The sequence below is a fragment of the Notolepis coatsorum genome (genome assembly GCF_963971535.1).
Source record: "Notolepis coatsorum genome assembly, chromosome: 15".
Classification (NCBI taxonomy): Eukaryota; Metazoa; Chordata; class Actinopteri; order Aulopiformes; family Paralepididae; genus Notolepis; species Notolepis coatsorum.
The window spans coordinates 234,077-247,771 of NC_140179.1; the positions used below are offsets into that span (position 1 = coordinate 234,077).

Sequence of the window (13,695 nt, forward strand, 5' to 3'; positions counted from 1 at the left end):
GAACCTTGCGGAGTCGGAGTTAGCCAACTCCGCCAGCGAACAGATTCCACCACGAACCCTGACCCTGCCAATTTATTAATCCTGCAGGGTCGAGGTTCAGAGAAAGAGTTTGACACAATTGGCAGACGTCATGAAACATGCAGGGGCATACTCTCGGGCAGCCAGGGTCAGACCCGGGCTCAACCGGAGAGTCGACTCTGCTACCAACACACCGGGGAGACAACCACCCCCTATGTTTATTAACAGAAAATGGTTGCTCCCTTAACCTATTAAGAAACCCCGGAAACATAACTGCGCGTATACACAGGCTATACAATGCAGTTCAAGGCATTTCAGGTTTAAAAAGGGTTAACCCAGGCCAACAGGTCAACGAGGGCAAGGCCCGGAGGACCGGGACCTACACAGGGAGGAGTTGACAGAAGCAGCCTCCCCAACAGCCCCCTCCCATCCCCGGTTTAGCAGGGAGGGAGGGGTGAAACGAATGGAGGACCAACCCACCTAACATTGTGCAAAAAAGTACAACATAGTATGGACCAATGCACACCACTGTTAAGGGCAACTCGTAGTGGCATCTATATGACACACACATTCATGACATCAACCCCTGTGACGTTCGGCCCGCCCTGGCATTTCCCCCTCCGGAAAAGCTCAGGGGTACCAGAACTTGTCTGCTCCCCGGCGGACAACGGGTTAAACTGATCCGGTCCGGCGCGACCAGGACGCGTCTATGCCAAATACAACGCAGTTCGGTTTCCGGGTTCCTCTGATTGGCCACTAAGCCCACATGACCGCGGCTAGCACGCCCCCCTTATCGCCCGCTGCCGCGCTGTGAAGCGGAAAAGCCAGCGAGGCGGTGGTTTCAGCAGCAGCGGCCGTCTTCTTCCGAGGCGGCTCGTTCTTATTAATCCCTAATGTCATGTATGTTGTGTATGTCATAAATGTCGATATGAATTGAAAATGGGGGACCCTGATGTAAACAAGACGAAAGTCTTTCTCTGGTCTGCATCCCCTTAACAATTTTCATTCATTCATTTCTCCCCCACTACTCCCAAAAGTAACACTAAATAGATAAAGTACAACAACGCCAGACTCAAGAAACTGTGTTCCCTTTGGCGCAATACACACAATTGTTAGGAATGTCATAATCAAACATTCTAGAACATATGTGATGTCACAGTATGATGTCATAATCAAACATTCTAGAACATTTGTGATGTCACAGTATGCTGTCATAATCAAACATTCTAGAACATTTGTGATGTCACAGTATGATGTCATAATAGAACATTCTAGAACATTTGGTACAGTATATATTCAACAATTCTCCCATAAAAAGAATTGCGGAGGGCAGTAATACGCCACGATGCGTCTACACTGCCGGAAATTCAAATAAGAAGAAGAAGAAGACGATCTCAGATATCAGAAGACCAAGTGAAGATATCACTTGTTGTTTCCGGCTACTTGTCTGTAAGCTTAAATATATTCTGTAGATACAATTTAAAATCCCCACATGTAAAAGGAAACAATGTCCTGTACAATCCTTAATGAGCTGCCTCTGGAGGGAAGGCTCTGTGATGTGGTTATTAAAGTCAACAGCACTGAGTTGAATGCCCACAAGGCCCTCCTGTGTGACTGCAGTGACTATTTCAGGTAAGTTTAGCTTGGTTCAGGTTAGCTTGGTTCAGGTTAGCTTGGTTAGTAAACAGGTACCATACTGTACTTTTACTGTAAACAGATACTATACTGTACTTCTACTGTAAACAGATACTATACATCTACTGTAAAAAGATACTATACTGTACTTCTACTGTAAAAAGATACTACACTGTACTTCTACTGTAAACAGATACTATACTATAAGTCTAATGTAAAAATATACTATACTGTACTTCTACTGTAAACAGATACTGTACTTCTACTGTAAACAGATACTATACTGTACTTCTACTGTAAACAGATACTATACTGTACTTATACTGTAAGCAGATACTAATCGTATCTGTTTACAGTAGAAGTGCAGTATAGTATCTTTTTACAGTACTTCTACTGTAAACAGATACTGTACTTCTACTGTAAACAGATAGTATACTGCACTTCTACTGTAAACAGATACTATACTGTACTTCTACTGTAAACAGATACTATACTTCTACAGTCAAAATATATTACTACTAGGGCTGTCCCCGACTAAGGATTTGGATAGTTGACTATGATTGGCCAAAATGTGCCGTTAGTCGACTATTAGTCAAAAAAAAAAAAAAAAAAAAAAGTATAATATATATATATATTTTTGTATCATTCCATTTGGGCTGTGGGGGGTGCTTAATGTCTGAAGGAGTCGACTGAAGGCTTCTTGTCCTCTGCAAAAGCATGCAATTGGTCCACTGATGGATACATCTTGATATTTGTCTAGTCTAGTGTGTTCATTAGATGGGTGAAATTCTCTTTCAGTGCCTCTGTACCTGTTTTCTTGGTATGCGTGCCATTAGCGTTAGCCACGCTTCTAAGAGGTTGGCAGTCGACTACGGCTCCTTTCGACCGATTAGTCAACTATTCGACTAATAGGGGTCAGCCCTAATTACTACACAGGACAGAATGTTGCTTACTGTTTACTCATCAGATATCTCTATACTCTGCGTCCCACAGAGCCCTCTTCACTCGCTGGAGTGACTCAGAGAAAGCAGTCTACACTATCCCTGGGGTGTCCCCGGGTATGATGCAGCTCATCATAGAGTACGCTTACACACGCTTTGTGCTGGTGACAGCAGAGAACGTGGAAGAGCTTCTGGTGGCTGCAGACCAGCTTCGAGTCACTGGCATAGTAGGAGCGTGCTCTGACTTCCTAGAAGGCCAGCTGTCTCTGGAAAACTGTGTCGGCATCTGGAGGTTCGCAGACATCTACTGCTGCCCTGACCTGATGCGCAAGGCCCATCTCTTCATCGTGTGCCACTTTGAGGAGATGTTGCACGTCTCACAGGAGTTTGTGGAGCTGTCCCTGCAGCAACTGGTGGACATCATTGAGAGGGATGACCTGAACGTGAAGAGCGAGGAGACGGTGTTCGAGGCCGTCCTGCGTTGGATCGACCACTCCTGTGAGGAGCGTAAAACACACATCCCGTTGCTGCTGCCCAAGGTAACTAATTGTATTACTGTGCATTACATTAAAACAACACTAGGTTCCCTAGTACAGTGGTTCTCAAACATTTGGGTCCAAACCGATGTCTAAGTTGTACCCGCTGTCTGCTTGTCTCTTCCCAGGTTCGCATGGGCTTGATGAGGCCTGACTACTTCAGGAGCAACGTCCAGAGCAACCCTGTGGTGAGGGACAGCCACGACTGCAGGCCCCTCATCCTCAGCGTCCTGAACCCCCCTGGCTCCGACAGGCTCCCAAACCCCCTGACCCGCCCACGCCTGCCCCAGGAGGTCCTATTGGCCATCGGAGACCGGGGTGGCATGGAGGCTTACAATATCCGAGCCGGTGGATGGATGGACGTGAGCGTTGAGGGGGAGAGTCCCCGGGACTACCACGCCACCGCTTATCTCCACGGTCTGGTCTACTGCGTCGGCGGCCAGGACGGCTGGGAGTGTCTCAGCAGTGTGTGCAGGTTCAACCCCGTCACTCGCAGCTGGCTGCAGGCAGCTCCCATGCACTCACGCCGCTATCACCTCAGCGTGGTCGCGTTGGGCGGCTGTATCTATGCCATGGGAGGGCTCGACGGACACGTGGCACTGAACACCGCCGAGCGCTACGAGCCTGAAACCAACCAGTGGACAGTGATCTCACCCATGCTGGAGCACAGGAGCATGGCAGGGGCAGCAGCCCTCCAGGGCAAGGTGGGTGGAACTGAGGGACACAGGGTGCTAGATGAACACAAGGAACGTTAGATCAGAAATCATAAATGTCTTTATTGCCAAGTAAGCTTGCACATACAAAAGATGTGTCTGGGTCCTTTGGTGCATCAACATTAACAGACAATTAAAGTAGAATGAAATCAAATGGAATATATAAACTAAATTAGAATATTCTTTCTTATTACAGGTTTACATCTGTGGTGGCTACAACAGGGGGGAGTATCTGTCCACAGCTGAGTGCTACAGCCCAGACACCGACCAGTGGACTCTGATCGCCCCCATGAGCAGCAGACGTTGCAGAGTGGGAGTGGCTGCATACGGAGGACAAGTCTATGCGGTAGGTGCACACGGAGACAAATGCTTTATACTAGATATTTATATAGATATGTATCATTTGACTTGCAATGCTGCTGTGATGCCCTCATTTCCCTAAGTGGATTAATACAGTGCCTGCCTGCCTGCCTGCCTGAGCCACACACTAAAACATTCCTCTCATGTGTCCTGTCCTCAGGTGGGAGGGTTTGACGGTGAAAACCTCCTGCGTAGTGCGGAGGCCTACAGCCCCTTGACTGACTCCTGGAGCGCCCTGCCCGCCATGCTCACCCCCCGCAGCGACTTTGGCATTGCAGTGCTGGACGACCTGCTCTTCGTGGCCGGAGGCTACAGTGACTTCAGCACCATCTCCAACAAGGTGGAGCACTACGACCAGAGCAGCGACAGGTGGACTGCAGCCGAGGACATGAAGATCCAGCGCGGTGCCCTAAGCTGCTGCATAATGCATGGCCTGCCTAACATGAGCCAGTATGCTGCTCCCCGTGGAGGAGGAGGAGGAGGAGGAGGAGGAGGAGGAAGAAGAGCAGGAGGAGGAGGAGGATGAGGGGGAGGAGCAGGAGGAGGAGGATGATGAGGAGGAGGAGGAGGCGGAGGAGGAGGAGCAGGAGGAGCAGGAGGAGCAGGAGGAGGAAGATGAGGAAGAGTAGGAGCAGGAGGAGGAGGAAGATCAGGAAAAGTAGGAGCAGGAGGAGGAAGAGGAGGATGAGGAAGAGGAGGAGGAGGAAGATGTGGAAGAGTAGGAGGAGGAGGATTAGGAGGAGGAGGAGAAGGAGGATGAGGAGGAAGAGTAGGAGGAGGCGGAGGAGGATTAGGAGGAGGAGAAGGAAGATGAGGAAGAGTAGGATGAGGGGGAGGATGAGGAGGAGGCGGATGAGGAAGAGGAGGAGGAGGAAGAGGATGAGGAGGAAGAGGAGGAGGAGGAAGATGAGGAAGAGGAGGATGAAGAGGAGGAGGAGGAGGAGGAGGAGGAGGAGGAGGCAGCAGGAGATCCATCTAAGAACCTTAAACATTTATTAGACCAAAAGAAATCCTAAGAAATTAATAAATTACTATCAGAATTTTGCATTTCTTTCTTCTAGTAATTCAGACAATATCTGTTTTTAGTTTGTATAATGTAATGTAATATCTGTTTTTAGTTTGTGTAATGTAATGTAATATCTGTTTTTAGTTTGTGTAATGTAATGTAATATCTGTTTTTAGTTTGTGTAATGCACATAATATGGGAACTTTTAACCATATGGTTGAGTCTGTTAGGAATTGCACCCCCAACCCAAGCAGATTGCAGATCACTCTCTCTATATGGAGGTAAAAAAGAAAATATGGTCAAAATAATTGGCATAAAAAGGGCACTTTTTTATGAGGCACAAAAGGGCTTGTGCACCCGTTGGGCTCTATGTGTGCACGTGCCTTCTGTTTTGGCGATGGTGGCGTAAGAGAGTGCTGTCTTAACGTAAGAGAGTGCCGTCTTAACAGGTCGTGGGAAATCTCCCATATAGGCATTGGATTGGGTGGAGAGCTGGTGACTGCATGCGAATGCCCTCGTATGCCCTGTGTATGGGGACATGTCACCCATATAGAAACACACCTCTTCAATCAATATCTGAAATGCAAATAAAAAAATAACCTTCTTAATAAATATAATATTTATATTGTAGTGGGTTCTATAGAGACATAATTCCCCATGGTATTGTTTTGATGTGTTGATGGGGCACTGTCACTTTAAGGAGGTTGGTTTTGGGGTTGGGCTGAGAGGAGACGCCCTGTGTGGGGTTTCATTGATAATGTTTGATTACTACGAGCTGTCAGAAGCTAGCACGGCATAGTTCTGACAGCTGTCACTTGTGCTACCGCGAAATAAATGACACACGGCTTTGTGTTGTCAACCGATAGAAATTGTGCGTTTCTCTATTCCGACGATTTCTACAATATAATATATATATAAATAACTGTCTTTTACTAGTACCTTACTACTATGTACTATGTTACTATCCGTATACTACTACCTACCATGCTAATATGTCTATTATACTATGCACTCAGGGTGTAACACTCAAGTTCAACACTATTTGACGAACAATGCCACTGACTATAAGCTGCCAGAGATCCACATCTCCTGCTGACCAGAAAACCACACACTTTTCTGATAGTGGGGTGCCTGGACACTCAGTCATTTCAAATGAATGCGAAAGTTTCGTTTTCACTTCTAATTTGAATATAAGGATCTAAAGAACAATTTGGGCTTGAGTGTCAAGAAACCAGTTGAATTTAATAACAATTTATCCAAAATGGCCACAATCGAAATCATGAATTCTTTAAAAACGTCTTAATGTTCACATAATTGCTGTGTAATATAATTTTGTATTGCTATTTTAAGTTAATACTGTGTGAGGAATCAACTGGAGTTCAAATATTGATGTTTTGAATATTCTGGTATGGCAAAAATCAAAGATGGCTGCAATTTCTGTATTTATTTCGAATTACGCTTCATAACTTTTATTCTATTAAACCTAGAATGGTGATGTTGGTGCCTGTACCTAGGTTTTCATGAATGAGTAATTGAATAAAAATAAAATAAACATAATTTGAGCATATCTTATATGATATTTCACACAATGAGACAATAAATATGTGGAGAACTAGAGTTAGATATGAGAACTGTAAACAACAGTTGATTGTGAAGAACAAATGATGATTGTGAAGAACGTCCTCATCACAAGAAAGGATCTGCATCTCAGCACCAATGTCAACGCCATGCCAAATACCTGATGGAGGTGTTGCTGAGCAATGGGAATCCCTTTGAGGAGGGCAGTAAAGACCTGGTTACATTAGACAATAAGGTGTGTGAGTCTGTCCATCAACTCGAGTCTATGGGACAAGAGCAGTACAACAATTTCAGGAAGAGTGCTTGAATCAAATGACAGACTTCTGACAGCACCGATCAAGCAAAATAACTTACTGTTGTTCCATGAGAAGAAAACACAGAAGAAGACACCAAATAAGCTGAGAATGCATCACTTCAAACACCATGCAGAGCTCTATGGGAAAGCTTTTATTGTGCTAGACACAATACACGTCAAGTAGAGATATTTCTCTTGACAAGGAGTTAGTTGCGCCAGGTGTAACAAGACATTTTCTCATTCCTGTCAAATAAGTTGTTAACAGATGGACAGTTCCCAGATGACAAGGATGTCTACATTCACTGCAGGTGATCAAGTCCACCATGTTGGAAACAGTCCACCAATGGATCAATGCAACCATGAGGAAGCTGACACTCGTGTCCTATAATACATCTCCTCCACGCCCTCCAAACATCATCACTTGGGAGGGTGCATACTGGAGATACAGATGTTTGTCGTAATCCTTCTGACTAATTTCCATCACATCAAGCCACTAACAGATAGGGACGTGCACAGGACTTTAGAGGGGCAGGTGCTCAAAGGCTGAAAAGGGCACTATACCTGTGTGTGTTTTAACCGAGCACGCGTAGCGCACAAGCCCGATTTTTAAGGGCCCTTTTCGGGCGGGGGTGCCCCCTTTTTTTGATTTTTGGGGGTTTTTGGTGATCAAATATTGAATATTGAACTATAATAATCAGTGCAGGAGCTCACTTATCCTTGAAAGACACTTTTATCACTGACTTAAAAGGCCCATACATCTACATAAATGTTCAGGGGGGAGGGAATAAGTGCTTACCCTACAGACCCCAAGAAGTGCTGTATATTCTGTATTGTTTAATATAAATGCATCTCTCTCTCTTTACCTAATATTTTGATTCTATCCTGACATTTTCAGTTGGAAGTCTATATGCGTAACGAAATTTTTCCCATTTTTTTTTCTCAAAAAGGGCACTTTTTATATGAGGCTCAAAAAGGCAGGTGCTCAAGCACCCCTTGGGCTCTATGTGTGCACGTGCCTGTTTATGACATACACAACATACATGACATTAGGGATTAATAAGAACGAGCCGCCTCGGAAGAAGACGGCCGCTGCTGCTGAAACCACCGCCTCGCGTCGCCTCGCTGGCTCTTCCGCTTCACAGCACGGCAGCGGGCGATAAGGGGGGCGTGCTAGCCGCGGTCACGTGGGCTTAGTGGCCAATCAGAGGAACCCGGAAACCGAACTGCGTTGTATTTGGCATAGACGCGACTAGGACAAGTCCCGTGCCCTTGTCACGCCGCCGCCCCCAGTCCTAAGATGGGGGTAGGTACGCGTGTCGATCCAAAACATCACAGGGGGCGCCACCGAGACGGTCAGTACGCGAACGCACCACTCCCGGTGGCCCACCTAACGGGCGTGAAACCCCCCTGCCAATGTTTGATCTACTCCGTCATCTCCCCCCGGAGATGTATGCGAGTCCTCGAGTCTAACCTAGTGCACTGGCGCTCGGTAGAGATAAAAAAAATAAAAAAGTCCCAGCCGACCGCATGAAAAACACAGTTTTTATGATGTTGGGCAACCAAGGCGCGCCGGTACCAAAAGGCGGATTCAATCATTGAAAAACACCCTGGGCCAGCGCTGACCGGTCTCCTAAGACCAAACACTGATTTATGAAACAGCGTGTATGCTCGTAAAGAACCAGAGAACAGTGACGGCGAATTTCTAACAAGAAAGAGCCCCACAATGTTTCTCCCCGTTGTCTGGGACGAGCAGCAGGAAGCCGGTACACGGGCTCTTATACGACGAGCCTGGGAATAAAAACGCGTCAATTCTGCTCTTTATGTAAGAGGGGAAGACAGCGGTTTTCCCAGAGAGACCTCAACGTGAGTGAAACAAATGAAAAAGTTTCATGTAACAGATTGGACTAAGTAGACAAAACGGCCCAATATACACTACTGTTAGAGAGCAGAGCAGAAGGACCAACAGTCTTGACTGCATTGCATCATCTATCCTTTACAATGACTGTGGCCCTGTAACTCACGGAACTCATGTCTCTTGGCCAATAAGAAAACGCGCCTGTGACGTCTTCAATGGCCGGCGAAATCCCGTGTCCCGCTATCCTAATTTGGTGTGGGAGACAGGAAAATCCCCCCCCCCCCCCCCCCTCGGCCTACCAGTTTCGTAAAGGATATAACTATATCCGGGGGGGGGGGGGTTATTTGTCGACCCCCCTCAACCACCTCACCCCTGATACAACGCAATAAAAAAGGCAGAGCCGTGACACCAGTTGTATAGTGCGCTAAATGAAAGAACATACACCTGTAGTGTAATTGCTTTACATTCTGCACGCCAACCACAGCTGATAACCTCGTTTGTGTAAAAAACTGGTTTTATCCACGGCTCTGGCCTACGTGCAAAAAACTTGCCACCCGCTATTTTTTGTATCTTTACCCTTAACACTTTGAGTGCCAACGACGAGAAATCTCGTTAGTTCATGCCATGGGTTGTGCCAAGAACGAGAAATCTCGTTATTTAATCGTTATTTTTTTTATTATCGATTTCCATACATTTTTCATCAATCTTGGATTGGACTGAATGAAATGGATGGGAAAAAAAGAGTCCGGATTCCACATTTTACTTGTCAGGCATGTAACCGGAGATAATCCCACTCATTGCCCACCCTCAGAACAGCGTGGAACCGGTATTTCCAGTACCCAGCGTTGGATCAATAAACGCGATTGATATTTGGAATGGCGATCAGGAATTGGAATAATCTTTTTGGAGAACATCTGATCTGACGTAAGGAATCTATTTTACCAGTCTTGGGATAATCAGAGCTCTTTTCACCTATATCTCAGCGTGTCCCATATGTGTGTGTGTGGCTGTGAGTGTGTGTGTGCTGATCAGGAAGTAAGATAATCGATTTTTCAGCCCACTTCTCTAGCGTGCATAAGTACACATATACTATCAATAATCTAGTGTTTATTTGAAAACGATTCATAAATAGGCCGAAAAATGACAACTGCAAACAAGTCATTGATAAGCGACGGGCGTATTAGACACATAATTTAAGATATAGTTTATGCGTTCGCAAATGTGCTCGCTCTCTCATTGAATAGAGCGTTGGCAATCCAGAGCCAACCCGTGCGCCCCCTGCTGGCACTCAAAGCGAAGAAAAAATATCAGACTGAAGAGAGGGACTCAAAAAGTCCTTGGTTTACATGCTACATATGTACAACTCTGTAAGCTAACAATAGCAATTTATCCTAAAACGTATTTACATGAAACACACAACCCTCATCGTACAATGAAGCCGTCAAGTTCACTTTTACCACGTAAGAAAGAACACTGGCTTAGGTAGAGAGAAAGGACACAAGCACTTGGCTAAGTGCTAGAAATACAGGCCTTGCCAGTTATACAAAACAGCAACCAAAGCAAATTTCATAGCAATTTGCACAAACTCCCAAGCAAGAACGTGACCCTAGCATTTTAGCTGTGGGTTTATATTGCACATGTCGTATCCCCCAAAATACAGGGGGGGGGGGGGGGGGGGGGGGGGGGGGTAATGTGTCCTACCTGTACCCCGGGTCGCAGGATGAGTGGCAGCAACAATGATGGTCTCCCCGTTGACGAGGCCTCTTGCTGGCGGGGCCAGTAGTGGCGACGGCTGGAGTCCTGCTCCGGCGTTTCGCCCATATCCTGCGGCCGGCCGTGGTGCAGGCTGACGACATCTTCTGCCAGAGATGATGCCGAATCAGAGTGTCCAGGGCCCGCTATCTCCCCGCGGCTATCGCTAACGGTTAGCCACAGGCTAACTGCTAGCTACAGGCTAACGGCTAGCTACAAGCTAACGGCTAGCTATTGAAGCTGCGTAAGGTGGAGTGCAGGCCTGGTCACTCCAGATAGCCAACTGCCTAGCCCAAAGAAAGGGCAGACACCGCTCGCCTCCCTCACAGGACGGCGTTGCCAGAGATACAGTGGCGTCGGCAGCGGAGCCCCGTTTGTCCGGGCCGCTGCCGCCCTAAGCTCGGGGACAAAAGAACACGCAACACCCTTGCGTACTTTCCTCCGTCTCGCTCGCATCCCTCGCGGCGGGAGGCTCAACTCACTTTCTCTTTCTGATAGGCGGGAGTCAACGTCCAGTGCGGATGGCAGTAGGGCATCCCGTCTCGGAGGTGGGACTTGAACCCAGACTCGGAGTACGGGGCTCCCAGGAAAACAAAGCACACTCTGCCCGAGGGGAGAGAGCTCTGTCTTCGTGGGGCGTCAAACAAGAACTGCCCGCCCCCTCCATGTAATCCTAATTGTCCATCAGACGCTACAGGCTAACGGCTAGCTATAAGCTAACGGCTAGCTACTGTAGCTGTATTGGACGCGATGGAGAGGTAACAGAGGAATCCTCGCCTGGAGCCGGCTGTTCTGCAGGACCGTATGCCTGAGCAGCCGACCCCGCACAACTGACACATCCGTTTAGACCGTCCGCCCCCGCCGCTCACCGCCAATTGACGTGAGCGAGCAAGGCGGAGAGCCCGCGCCGCAAGACACCACCCACCAGAGAGATCGTCGGACCAGCCGACTGCCTCCCGCGGCAATAGTATCCAGCTGCACAGCCGGAGAGCAACGCTGGCGGGGGAACTGCCCAGCGACGCGCACTCCCCTCCGGGCACCGCTGAGGCTCACCTGCCTGCCACAAACGTGGAGCAGGAAAGCCCCACTACGCCGCGAGGAAGCCCGAATGTGAAGCGCCGGTGGAGAACAGAATAATCCTCTAGACTCTCTCCGGTGGTGACGACATTATTCTTTCTTTCTCCCGTAAATTAGTGAGAGAGGGAAAAACAAAAAACAATGCCAACACAGCTCCTATAACTAACTAACTACTTCAGCACTGATCTGAAGAGGTGCCCTGCACATACTTCCAGGTGGTGAAAGTAGGGAAGGAGCTTGTAGTATGGCCATGGCCCCGCTTATATGTGAGCGGATGTGGGCGTGGCCAGGCAGGTGTAGGTGCGTGCAAGTGGTTAAAAGTTTTCATGATGAGCATATGATTAAAGGGACAGTTCCAATAGAGCAGAGCGTAAAGCCATATGAAATATAACTTCTAAACAGGTAGGGGGTTAGTAAGGGATGAGTAACTAGGGGGTTGATATTGATATTGGAGAGGAAGGGATGCGTTCATCATGAGTTGAGCCTGTGTCTCTGATGAAGTGTGATTGGCCAATCTGATTAGACAATAGGAAAATCTGGATTCATGGACCGCCTTATATAGCCCAGAGAACTAATGGCTGGTATAATGAAGAGCTAAATTCACTCGACCAGACACACGTGTGTGTGTGCACGTGTGTGTGTGTGTGTGTGTGTGTGTGTGTGTGCGTGTGCGTGTGCGTGTGCGCGTGTGTGTGTGTGTGTGTGTGTGTGTGTGTGTGTGTGTGTGGGGCAGTGAGTTCATTTGAACTGGCTATGACAAAACGAAAAGCATACTTAAGTGTTACTGTGTTGCAGTAATTGCCAATTACTGTTCTTAGCTGCTTTTCCACACTAAACCATGACCCCCCCCTCCCCTCACTGCACGTCAGTATTAGAGTGAAGTCTGCTGTTTGCAAATCAATCAATCAAATGGCGTTTTCACAGCGGTGCAGTGGGTTGACGTGTCTGCCATCATGTGCACGTGGTGTTGCAGGTTCACATCTGCTTCACAAGCCTTGCTGTGTGCCCTGTGTCTCCATAGAGTTAATATAGGAAGCTATAGGTTTTCACTAGGGATGCTCGATGTTGGCTTTTTTACCGTTACCGATATACCGATATTGTCCAACTCTTAATTTCCGATACCAATATCAACCGATATCAACCGATACCGATATATGCAGGGTTTCCCCCCCGAAAAAACGGAATAATTTCAGGTAATTAACATTACATATCTCTTGTTGTGGAATTAACACAACATTATGCATACTTTTGACAATAAATAAAATCAGAATTTGTTCTTACTACTTGCTTGGGTAAATAAAGGTTAAAAAAAAATAAAAAATTGAAAACCGATACCGATATTTTCCGATATCACATTTTAATGCCAATATCGGACATCCCTAGTTTTCAGTGAGAGTAAAGAGGTCTGACTTGTTATGATCTGTGAACACGTGGAGCGCAACTGAGACACTGATACACTGCCTGTACTGGAATAGATAGAGCAAATAGAATGCAAATGGGTTGATTGGCCAAATAGAATGCAAATGGCATAGATAGACCAAATAGAATATAAATGGATACATTTATCAAATAGAATGCAAATGGGATAAATAGAGCAAATAGAATGCAAATGGGTTAAATAGAGCAAATAGAATGCAAATGGAATACATAGACCAAATAGAACGCAAATGCCATAAATGTAGCCAAGCCAAGTGTTTTATTTGTCACGGCATACAAGTATACAATGAAATGCGGGGGGTCTTGCCCGCAACGATGTGCAATACAGTAGTAACAAATATAATGCAAATGGTATTAGAGAGGTACTTCACCGAAAAGCAATGCTGACTTATTTTGCACATAATCTCACACAAGGGATGTAATAGTGTTTATCAATTCAAAAAAATAATTCAAAAATATTTAGCCAGTATGAAAATCAAATGTGATCTGAAT

General features: G+C 46.6%; 1 protein-coding gene across 1 annotated transcript in view; it reads right to left on the bottom strand.

The window, feature by feature from the left end:
• Window positions 1-13,695, bottom strand: part of slc2a13a (solute carrier family 2 member 13a) — a gene marked incomplete at both ends in the record, with an annotated part of 285,172 nt that overhangs the window by 60,844 nt on the left and 210,633 nt on the right. The window lies entirely within an intron of this gene.